This window comes from Meles meles, chromosome 3, assembly GCF_922984935.1.
Source record: "Meles meles chromosome 3, mMelMel3.1 paternal haplotype, whole genome shotgun sequence".
NCBI classification, from domain to species: domain Eukaryota; kingdom Metazoa; phylum Chordata; class Mammalia; order Carnivora; family Mustelidae; genus Meles; species Meles meles.
This window is the reverse complement of record NC_060068.1, coordinates 76271288-76283667: the sequence shown is the minus strand read 5'-3', so window position 1 is coordinate 76283667 and position 12380 is coordinate 76271288. Positions and strand designations below refer to the sequence as shown.

General features: G+C 40.1%; 1 protein-coding gene across 13 annotated transcripts in view; it reads left to right on the top strand.

The window, feature by feature from the left end:
* Positions 1–1522: 1522 nt before the first annotated feature.
* ATG10 (autophagy related 10) overlaps positions 1523–12380 on the top strand; it is a 240447-nt gene continuing 229589 nt past the window's right edge. For 4 of the 13 annotated variants that reach the window (XM_046000407.1, XM_046000401.1, XM_046000404.1 and 1 more), the window contains exons 1-2: positions 4630–4851; positions 6773–6931. The gene's annotated coding sequence lies outside the window, so the exon portion shown is untranslated. The other 9 variants (XM_046000414.1, XM_046000405.1, XM_046000398.1 and 6 more) reach the window with 5 other exon arrangements.

The following is a 12380-nucleotide window of genomic DNA, read 5'->3' as shown; positions in this document are numbered from 1 at the left end:
TAGGCATTTACCCAAGAGAAATGAAAATATATGTCCACAAAAATACTGAATGATTATTTACAGCAACTTCATTTACAATAGCCAGAAGCTGAAAACAACCTAACTGTCCTTCCCAGATGAATGGATGTACAAGCTATGGTATATTCATGCAGTTGAATACTAAGCAGCACTAAAAAGGAACTAATTACTGATAAATGCATCAATGAACCTCAGAAACACGCTGAGTAAAAGAAGCCAGACACATGTGTACTGTATGTACTGTACAGTATCATTTTCTAGAATCGGCAAAAATAGAGTAACTAATCTAAAGGAAATGAGTGGTTACTGAGGGTCTGAGGGTGGAGGAAGTAGTCAACTACAGAGGGGAAGTAGGTCACTTTTTGAGATGATAGACATGTTCTAGAGTTATATATATATATATTTATAATATTTAAAAAAAATATATATATATTTTAAAGATCTTATTTGACACAGAGTGAGAGAATATGCACATAAGCAGGGGGAGCAGCAGAGGGACTGAGCAGGGAGCCTGATGTGGAGCTCAATCCCAGGATCCTGGGATCATGACCTGAGCCGAAGGCAGACATTTAACTGACTGAGGCACCCAAGCGCCCAGACACGTTCTAGATTTTGATTGTAGTAATGGTTACATGGGTGTATCTGTTTGTCAAAATGTACTGAACTGTAGACTTAAAATGGGAGCATTTTATTTTATGTAAATTACCTTTAAAAAGGTTGATGATAAAAATAAAACAAAAAAACAAAAAATATGTCTGTACTGCAGGTGTACTAAAAGTAACAAATAAGAAGTGGCATGATGGACAGTTTGAATCACCCTGCTGTGATGATTATTGAGGTCCTAAAACCCCATTCTTTGATATGGACTATTGGGGTTTTTTCAGTGTCATTAAAAAAATGAATAAACTTCATTTCTTAGAAAATTTTTGTTTATGGGGGTGCTTGGGTAAACTTAGTTGTTTAGGCCTCTGCCTTCAGCTCATGTCATTGTTCCCAGGGTCCTGGGATCCAGCCCCGCATGGGGCTCTCTGCTCAGCGGGGAGCCTGCTTCCCTCTCTTTCTCTCTGCCTGCCTCTCTGCCTACTTGTGAACTCCGGCAAATAAATAAATAAAATCTTAAAAAAAAAAAAGAAAGAAAATTTTTGTTTACAGAAAACTGAGCAGATTATAGAGAATTCTCATGTATGCCATTCAGTTTCCCCTTTTATTAACATCTTGCCTTAGTGTGGTACATATGTTATATTTGATGAACCAATATTGATAGATTGTTGCTAAGTCCATGATTTATATTAGATTGTTGCTAAGTCCATGATTTATATCAGAATTCATTCTTTGTGTTATGTAGATTTTAGATTTTGACTGAGGTATAATGTCATATAGCCACCATTTCAGTATCAAAAATGATAGTTTTGTTGTCCTAAAAATGCTGTATGCTTTTTTATATTCCTTCCCCCAGACTCTGGCAACCACCGATCTTTTTGCTGCTTCTGTAGTTTTGCCAACTATAAATTTTTTCTCCACTTTTTTAGGTAAGTGCTATGTACATACAGGTTTATGTTTCTTATTTCAGCCATCCAATCAGATTACCTCCATAACTTTTTCTTTTATATAATTTATCTTTTCCTGAGGACCTCCTGGAGGGTGGTTGAAGAGATCTGCTTACTATAAGCTGCAGCAGAGAGAGCTGTCCCTTCTCAGTATCCATTCTCCCCTTCTTCCTTTTAATAATTAAAATAATCTCACTCTGTCAAGGTTTGACTGAGCTCTTGGTTACAACTGCATTTCCTACCTTTTTTGTATCTTGGTGTGGCCTGTGGGATATGAGCAGGAAGAAAATGTACAATTGATATGAACTGACAAGGTTGAGAAAATAAGACATTTACCATACAATTTTAAAGATTTTTGTATGGGTTCCTGGCTGGCGTAGTCAGTTGGGCATCTACCTTCAACTCAGGTTGTGATCCTGGGGTCCTGGGATCAAGCCCCATGCTGGTCTCCCTGCTCAGTGTGGAGTCTGCCTCTCCCTCTCCCTCTTTCCCTGCTTGTGCTACACTCACTTGCTATTTCTGTCTCTCAAATAAAGAAATAAAAATCTTAAAAAAAAATAAAGATTTTTATTTACTTTTATTTTAGAAAGAGCGTGTGAATGGGAGGGAGAGATAGAGAGGCAGACAATCTGCTCAGCACGGAGCCAGACTTGACCGAGAGCTCCATCCCAGGATCCTGAGATCATGACCTGAGCCAAAAACCAAGAGTTGAATGCTCAACCTACTGAGCCACCCAGGCCCCCCACCATGTAATTTTAGACTTGTGTCCCATTCCTGGACTGGACTGTATTACCTAAAGAATATTGTGAATTAATATTATATTTGCGATGGACAAATAAACTCCTGTGAGGGTAAGTAAAGGAGTGGTCAAGTGATCTAGAGGGAAAATCAGGAGACTGTGGTTTTATGGAAGCTAAGGGAAGCAAGACTTTGTAGATGTGATCAACATGTCAAATGAAACTGAGAAATCCAATGAAATAAGGAATGGGGATTTGATCATTAGTCTTAGTTTACATATCTATAAAATGGGTATCTTGTGTGGTTATTGTATGGTTGACTAAACTAAACTAAGCTTCTGGCTTATAGTGGGTTCTCAATAAATTTTAGTTTTCTTCTCTTTTTGTGATTAACCCATTGTTTTATTCAACAAATACTTATTACTAGTGACGAACTCTGTAAGAGACTGGCTATGCAATCACGACAGACCCTGCCCTAAAGCACTCTGTAGTGTTGTAGGGGCCTAAACATAACATAAACATAAATAGGCCAGTACTATTCCTTTCCACGAGTGATATGATGAAAGGAAGTATATGGAAGTTACCTGATTTATTTTGTTTTGTTTCTTTGGTGTTGGCAGGTGAATTACAAAACTTAAAAACATCTCAAGTGCAAAAAAAAAAAAAAAAAAAACCAACCCCCCCAAAACCTTTTTTTTTTTTTTGTTAACATGATATTGTTGATGCATGAAAGTGTTTCTAGATTACTGAATACAATGCCAAACAATATACTTATTTTTGTATGTGAAAGTTCTGTTTTTTGAATAACTGCTTAAAGTTGAAGGAAACACCCATTCACTAAAGTTCTCAGTCAGAACTCACTGCCCTGTACCAAGAAAAACAAAAGAAGTGAATAATTTCAATTGGCAGCTATCTAGTTCATTTATATCCATAGTTGCTCAAATATGTTAGGAAATTCATTTACTAGCAGTATCCTTTTTTTTCCCCTTAAGATTTTATCTATTTATTTGAGACAGAGAAAGAGAACACAAGCTGGAAGGAGGATGAGAGGGAGAGGGAGAAACTGACCCCCCACTGAGCAGGGAGCCTAATGATGACAAGCGGGGAGGGGGGGGGGGGGACGACTCAATCCCAGAACTCTGAGATCTGAAGGCAGACACTTAACCAACTGAGCCACAAAGGCACTCCTAGCAGTATCTCTTTTTAAACTGAGTTTTATTTTACATGCAGTAAAATCTATCCTTTTTATGAGTTCCGGCAAACAAAACAACCGTGTAATCACTAACACCCTGAAAGTATAGAACAGTTGCATGACCCCCCCCCCCCCCAAATTTCCTCAAGCTCTTTTTTAGTCAACCCCATTCCCTGGTCACCATTTGTCAGTGTTCTGTTCCTTTTTAAGAACTTTTTATTTTGAAATAATCGTAGCCTCACAAGAAACTGCAAAAGTAGTACGAAATCTTGTGTACCCATCGCCTAGCTTTCTCCAACGGTGACATCTTACATAACGGTGGTAGGAGATCATAACCGTGCCCTGTAATGTTTGAAGGCAGGTTTTCCTTTCACTTCCTTGCCTGTGTTTACTTTTTTCTTTTCACACAAATGTAATTCTGTTGTGATAAAAGGAGCAGATGCTAGTTTTCCCTCAGATGTCTGCTGTTGTATTTCAGTTCCATCACCCATGTTACTCCTACATCTTTCTGTGGTCTTTTCTTTATCCCACCGTCCCCCCACCCCCATTTTAATTCTGCTGCTTGATTTTTTTTTTCCGAGCTATGTGCCACAGATGGTCTATTGTAATTCTCGAAATGCTAACTTCTACCTCGGTCCTTCCGTTTTGAAGGAGGTAGTCGTGTTTGTGCTTAATTGTCGTGGTGCTTACAATAGTTTTACTGTGTGTGTATGTATGCGCGTTAGCCGGCTTGGATCTCCAGCCTCGGAGAAGGTTCTTGCTCTACCCTTTCTCCATTAGTGACTCATTCATTTTGCAGATATTTGGCTATCTGTTGGAAGAAAGGGTGCAGCGACCGTTAAAACTGCTGGCACCCCCCCACCCCCCCAGGTTTCGGCTTGCCTACCCCACCTCCCCTAATGGGTCGCCTTTGTGCACTCAAGAGTGCACAGCCCACGTTCAGTTCCTGGGGCCGGGGCGACGAGGGGCGGAGACTCGGCTCACTGGTCCAGGGCAGCAGGAAGGTCACGCCCCCTGGCCCGGGTTCTGCGCGCGCGGCCCGCGACGTCAGCCACCCGCGTGAGCCTGACCCCGTAGTGCGCGGGAGGTGCTGGTGCGCATGCTCTGATTCGGTCGCTGCGGCGGCGGTGGGTGAGGGACGTTTGGGTTTCCCTCTTGGAGGGTCTTTTTGCGCGTTCCCTCCGCTCCTCTGCTGTCATCTCCGTGGCCCCTGGGAACCTAACACTCTCCTCCCTGGGCTGCTGGCTGGACGGCAGCTGGCAGAGCGTTGGGCACCTCACCCCGGCTCCCCTTCCCCCGCCCCGTTGCCCCGCCTGCGCTAGGCTGGGCGGCGGGGTCAGGGGCCGAGCGGAGCGGGGTGAGTATTCCCACAGACTTTGCTGACCCCTCTTCCCGGCTCTGCTTCCCGCACGGTCCTCATCCCACTCCTGGGATGGTGAGGAAGGGCGGGTGCGGGTACGCGGCGAACAGCCCAGCCCTAACAAAAGAGTGGGAAACGGGGCTCTCGCCAGTGAAATGTAGGCCGAATCCCGGCGGTCGTGGAGCGAGAGTGGAGGGTGGGTGGAAGGGAGAAGGAAGGCCCGCGCCCAGCGTGACCGGCACTCTCGGGCCACTACTAAGCGCTCACGCAAACGTGGGTAGTCACTGCCCTGTGTTTTAAACCAGCGCAGGGAGAGCAAGTCTGTATGTGTAACATTGCAACAAAGGGTATCAAGTTGCTCGTGATTCCAGTGGCCAAGTTCCACTTAAGTTGAAGGGGTTTCAGATTCATTAAGTATCTGGAAAACTAAGTTAATATTTTTAGCCAACAATTTTTCATCTTCCAAATAACCTTTCTACTCATAGTATGTGATATCATGAATTGGGGGTAGTTAATTGATTCATAGAAACATTTATGACGACAAAAATTTATAAACATCTAGGAAAAGCAAAAGAATAGCTCAGAATGTAACCTTGCCTAAGAGGCCCACCTGAGGCTGAATTAATTATCTAGGGGACTGTACTCTTGCTTGTCATCGTACTGATTAGGGCCCAGGCCCAGCTCTTAACTTTTTCCTGTGTGTGTGTATGATGGAGATGCAAATTATTTCTGACTGGGAGGAAAAAAAACCACTCCTGAAGATTGTGGCTTTATTGCCTTATTTCCAAGATTTTTATAATTTTTACCATTCAGCTTACTCCATCATGAGTTCAATAAATCTTTGCCACAGGCTCACTTTGGGAGAATTATGTTTATAACTAAAAAAAAAAAATTACAGTTTAACAGTGGCCTTACTCTTTAGTGGCAAAAGCTTAAGTTTGTACTTTTTAGAATTGGAAAACAGGCCCTTTATAGTACTCAGCCACATTAGAGGACCTCAAGTAGAATCCTTAACTTCTGAAGAGTCAAATATGGACAAAAGGAAACATGTACAAAATGAAAATTTAATCAAAAAGGAAATGTTGAGCATTGAGAAATTCAAATTAAGGCATTGTAATTACAAGGATCAAAAATCATTATTGGTATTTTAATTGAAGTTAGTGGAAACAGTTTCTAGTTCTACAATGGATTCATTTGGATATAGATAGACTATTACAAGATTATTTCTCCTTGCCTTCTCCCATTGCCACCTCCTTTCCTCCTTTATTTAATATTAACTGAAACACTGCTACATCACGAAGCAATCAAGTTGGGCATAATGTTTTATGACAAATTATAAATTGATAGTTCCCAATGCTTATAAATTTCTGAGAAAGATAAGCAACACTTTAGGAAAAATATGTCAGGTAAAGTTTACATAAGTGGATTGAGTAAGTCTGGGTTTGATTAGATTATTAATATCTTGATGTGTTTGGGACCCTGGAGGCAGTGTTTGAATCTAAACATAGTCTGGAACCATAATAACAACAAAGTGCCGTCGAGATTATTTAGTGATTATGTGTTGAAGACAAATGTCTTCAGGGGTTTAGCAGACTGGGTATGAAACTATTGGAAATTAGGGGAATGGAGAATAAACTACGTAAAAGCATACCGGTTAGGGAGAAGTTGCTGAAAACTGCAAAACCAAGAGGCACCTCTAAAGAACCTGGTACCTCAGGCCTTGAATTGCTGATTTCATAGGTTTACAGAATCCAGGAAGAGTACTTACTAATATAAGTTTAGCTTTGAGGTTAGGGTTATTTCGTATCACTCTCATTTAATAGCCTTCAGAGAAAACTTTTTTAAAAAAGTGTCTTTACCTAGCTCAAAGACCTATAATGGATTCTTACTGCCCACTGCTTTAAATGGAATTTTTCAGAGTTTTAGGTTTATCAGCGAACAGCTTTCCTTCACCCAAATCGCCGGCCTCTCCGTAGACTAAATTCTCAGCTTCTTGGTGGCAAAAGGAAAGAAAGAGGCATACCACTTCTCAGGAAAAACACAGCTTCCTTGGACGTCAGTATTTATCGAGTCAAATGTAGGTTGGGATTTCAGATATCAAAGTTATGCTAAGAAACCTTATGGTTAAGTTTTTTAGACTTTGTTAAGGTTTTGTTTTGTTTTAATATTTTTTTTTATTTGACAGAGAGAGAGACAGAGAGGGAACACAAGCAGGGGGAGAGGGAGAAGCAGGCTCTCCACTGAGTGGGGAGCTGGATGCAGGGCTCAATCCGAGGACTGTGGGATCATGGCATGAGCTGAAGGCAGACGCTTATCAACTAAGCCACCCAGATGCCCTAGACTTTGTTAAGTTTTAACCTACTTCCCAGTGTTTCTTAAAGGGAGCCCAACTGGCATTTCGGTGGGGTCGTCTCATACATTGTAGGATGCTCATTGTATCTGGCCCCTGAGCACTAAATTGCAGTAGCAAATTATAACCCCTCCTCTTTGTGACAGCCTACTGTGATCTCACTCATTTCCAAATAACCCCTTTGAGAATGATCCCTCCTAATGTTGGGAACCATTGGACCATATCTGCCTGTATTTTACTACCCACCTTATGCTCAAGTATTGCCATTTTATTTTTAAAACTTAGCAAACTTTTCAAACCCTGTGTTGAGAAGCTCTTCCATCTTTTTGGCATGGCTTTGTCTCAGCTTGGTAAGCCTTTACTCACATATAAGTCCTTAAAGAACTGAATTCAACTCTTTCAGACTCCTTCTTTTAGCGACTTCTCTGATTTTCCCAGGAAATATTTGGCATTCCTTCCTGTGAGGATACATACACACAGCAAATGGTTAAGATATTGTAGGTGCCAAGTGAACGTAATGAAAGCTTGTGGAAATAAGACAGTGCATTAATCTAGTTGTTAATGAAGACTTTGTAAGAAGAAAAGAGGAATGTCTCTTTCATTAAAAAATGTCCAACTACTATTTTTTTTAATGGGACTTGGTATTATATTTTAAAATGCATCACTATCATCTATTTTCAGAGGAGCACTGAGTCTGTAGCTTCTGATACAGTGCTGATTTTTTCCATATCTTTTTTTGGGGGGGGAGGTTATTTTATTTTAAAGAAATTTTGTATTAATTATTTTTATTAACATATAATGTATTACTTGCCCCAGTTGTACGGGTCTGTGAATCATCAGGCTTACACACTTCACAGCACTCACCATATCACCTACCCTCCCCAATGTCCATGACTGAAACACCCTCTCCATGCCTCCCCTCCCCACAGCAGTCCTCAGTTTGTTTTGTAAGATTAAGAGTCTCTTATGGTTTGTCTCCCTCCCCATCCCATCTTGTTTCATTTTTTCTTTCCCTACCCCCCAAAACCCCCACTCTGCCTCTCAAAGTCCTCATATCAGAGAGATCATATGATATTTGTCTTTCTCTGATTAACATATTTTGCTCAGCATAATACCCTCTAGTTCCATCCATGTTGCCACAAGTGGCGAGATTTCATTTCTTTTGATGGCTGCATAGTATTCCATTATATATATATATATATATAATGGAATACTGACATATATATATATATTTTGATAAGTATATATAAATATATATAATATATAAAAATATAAATATATTTTGATAAATATATATTGATATATGACATATATATATTCACACACACACACCACCACCACCACCATATATATACACACACACACACCACATCTTCTTTATCCATTCATCTGTTGATGGACATCTAGGTTCTGCTGTGGACATTGCTGCTATAAACATTTGGGTGCACGTGCCCCTTTGCATCACTACATTTGTATCTTTAAGGTAAATACCCAGTAGTGTGATTGCTGGGTCCTAGGGAAGCTCTATTTTCAATTTTTTGAGGAACCTCCATGCTGTTTTCCAGAGTGGCTGCACAAGCTTGCATTCCCACCAACAGTGTAGGAGGGTTCCCCTTTCTCTGCATCCTCACCAATTTCTGTCATTTCCTGTTGTGCTCATTTTAGCCATTCTGACTGGTGGTGTGAGGTGGTATCTCATTGTGGTTTTGATTTGTATTTCCCTGATGGTGAATGATGTTGAGTACTTTTTCACGTGTCTCTTGGCCATTTGGATGTCTTCTTTGCAGAAATGTCTGTTCATGTCTTCTGCCCATTTTTTGACGTGATTATCTGATTTTTGGGTGTTGAGTTTGATAAGTTCTGTATAGATTTTGGATGCTAGCCCTTTATCTGATATGTCATTTGCGAATATCTTCTCCCATTCTGTCAGTTGTCTTTTGGCTTTGCTGACTGTTTTCTTTGCTGTGCAAAAGCTTTTGATCTTGATGAAGTCCCAACAGTTCATTTTTGCCCTTGCTTCCCTTGCCTTTGGCGCTGTTTCTAGGAAGAATTTGCTGTGGCTGAGGTCAAAGAGGTTGCTACCTGTGTTCTCCTCAAAGAGGTTGCTACCTGTGTTTGATGGATTCCTGTCTCACATTGAGGTCTTTCATTCATTTGGAGTCTATTTTTGTGTGTGATATAAGGAAATGGTCCAGTTTCATTCTTCTGCATGTCACTGTCCAATTTTCCCAACACCATTTGTTGAAGAGACTGTCTTTTGTCCGTTGCACAATCTTTCCTGCTTTGTTGAAGATTAGTTGACCACAGAGTTGAGGGTCTATTTCTGGGCTCTCTATTCTGTTCCATTGATCTGTGTGTCTCTTTTTGTTCCAATACCATACTGTCTTAATGATGACAGCTTTGTAATAGAGCTTAAAGTCTGGAATTGTGATGCCACCAATGTTGTCTTTCTTTTTCAACACTCTTCTGGCTATTCGGGGTCTTTTCTGATTCCATACAAATTTTAGGATTATTTGTTTCATTTCTTTGAAAAAAAATGGTGGTATTTTGATAGGGATTGCATTAAACATGTAGATTGCTTTAGGTAGCGCAGACATTTTCACAATATTTTTTCTTCCAATCCATGAGCATGGAACATTTTTCCATTCCTTTGTGTCTTTCTTAATTTCTTCCATGAGTATAGTTTTTTGAGGACAGATTCTTTGCCTCTTTGGTTAGGTTTATTCCTATGTATCTTATGGTTTGGGGTGCAATTGTATCTTCTTATTTGTTGAATAACTTTGGCCAGACTCATACATGATCAGTTCCTGGTTCTGGCCTAATTAGCATACATGGAGATTGGCGTTAGTTCTTCAAGTCGCACTCACTATTCAAAAGTAACGAGAGGGGCGCTGGGTGGCACAGCTGGTAAGGCGTCCAACTCTTGGTTTTGGCTCATATCCTGATCTCGGGGTCCTGGGATTGAGTCCCATGTTAGGCTCTGTGCTCAGCACAGAGTGCACTTCAGATTCTCTCTCTCTCCATTTGCCCCTCCTGCTCATGCTCTGTCTGTCTCTTTCCAAAAAATAAATCTTAAAAAGGCACCCAAAATGACAAGAGAGTTTGTGGATCAGTTTAAATCATCAGCAGTGGTGGAACAGCTTCACTTATGTGCTTGCAGAGAAGTCTTGTTTTATATAAAAGTATGATAATATTATAAAAATAATGATTCTCATATCAGAAAGATGAGATGTCACATAAATCTGTTGTCTGGGTGGGGAAAGACCAATTGGTGAATAAGCTTGAAAGTTGAATTGAAGAAATGTGCTATAGAGAGGTAGAGAGATACAAAACAAATTCACTTAAAATTTTTAATTTTTCTTTTACTGATTACAGCTTTTATTCGATGTTTACAGTGTGCCTAACTTTGTTGTAGATGCTAAGATACAGGCTTGAAAATCATAAATTCTCAGATATTTAGACATTCCTCTATTGACTTTTGATGTTCTTTGCTATGAAGGAGATGGTGGAGGCTACTCAAATTTTTGTTCCTTTGTAGGTAAATTCTTCTTTTCTGCCTGTATCTTTGTTTTTGTTTTTGTTTTTTCTTTTTTAAATTAAGATATTCTACTAGGGTACCTCTAGGCATAGTTGTTGTTGTCATTATTTTTTCCAATAGTTTTCTCAGAAACAAAGTGAATCCTCTCAATTAGAAGAGTAAATACGTTTGATCCTTTTTTTTTTTTTTTCACCAGCTCAGGAATAATTTTTCAGTGGTATGTTTGCTTATTATTTCAGTTCAGAAATGCCAGTTATTTGTAGAATTGGATTTGTATTCTTTGTCCTCCCTATCAATCAATATGCTTTGTTTTCATCTTGGTCTTTTTTCTTTTGTGTTTGGAGTGCATCTCACATGTATATGCTAAAATACTAATTAGATTTTTTCTAGCTTCTGTACTTCTATTGCCTCTCATATAGAATTTAAATCTTTACTATTATTATATATTTGAATTCCCTTCCAGTTTTTCTTATCCAGTTTCTTTTTTACTCTCAGCTGTTGTTTCCCACCTCATCTCTTGCTTTTAGAGGCTGTGTTTTACTTTTCCATTTGTCTTTTTCAGTTGGGAATGTAAAGTAGATAATTTCCAAGTTTTTTTCCTGATTCCCAGGGTAAGCCCACTACAGAAGCAAGCTTTCTCTCTTCCTCTATATGGCAGCGTTCTTCTTTCTTAGGGTTGAAGAGCCTCGTCTTGGTCCCATACTCTTATTGATGTTTTGGATTTTCTTAAAAATTGATGGCAGAGGGACTTGGGTAGGGATGGTATTGTTCACTCTTGTCAGAGTGAGCGAGCCCTCTGCGTCACTGTCACTACCTCTAGTGAGGTAGTGCTGAAGGACTCTTCATCTACATGTGAGGTAGGAGAGTGAGCCCTTAGAAAGATACAACCAGATTTCTGAATGAGAAATCTTTCTGTACTCAGAATAGGTCTTCCTTTGCTATTGCTTAATTTTTCAGCCCTGTGTCTATAACAAGGGGGAGTGTTTCTGTGTGATTTGAAACAGTTTATAGTTTTTTGAGTTTTTGCAGGGGAAGTGGTAGTGGTGAGACTGTAATCCTCTGAGGGCTCATTCTGTTCCCGTGCCTCCTGTTGCTGACTTCACAGAGTAGTATGCATTGCTCCTCTTGGCTTCACCTTCCACTTCTGGCCATGAACATTTTATTATTGAGAGAGAACTGCCTTGAAAGAGAATTAGCAATGGGCTTGGAAGCCAGTAGTGGAGGGGTTACCTCAGGGTCTTTTTTTTTTTTTTTGAAGGAAATTTAGAATGGAGTAGAGTGAGATGCCTTTTTAGGCTCTTCCTAACTGGACCTCCTGCTGCGGAGGCTGTAACAAGCATCCAGCTACCAATTAACATTTTTCAGTTCCAGTCTGGGTATAATGTTGTATCCTGTTTAAACTTTATTTGGGATATATATTTCACTGGGAAGGCAAGGAGGGAGTGCTGAGCTTTCTACTTAGTTGCTGCTGAGACTGAGCCAAACTTTCTCCCTTTTGCTGCTTCTCTGTGCTGTTTATTGAATTACCGGGTCTATCCCTGCTGTGCCCCATCCAGGCTGTCAAATGCCTTGGAATCCAGGTCACTCACTAGCCCTATCAAAACAATCCATTTTTTATCTCAATTTCCTAGCATGATC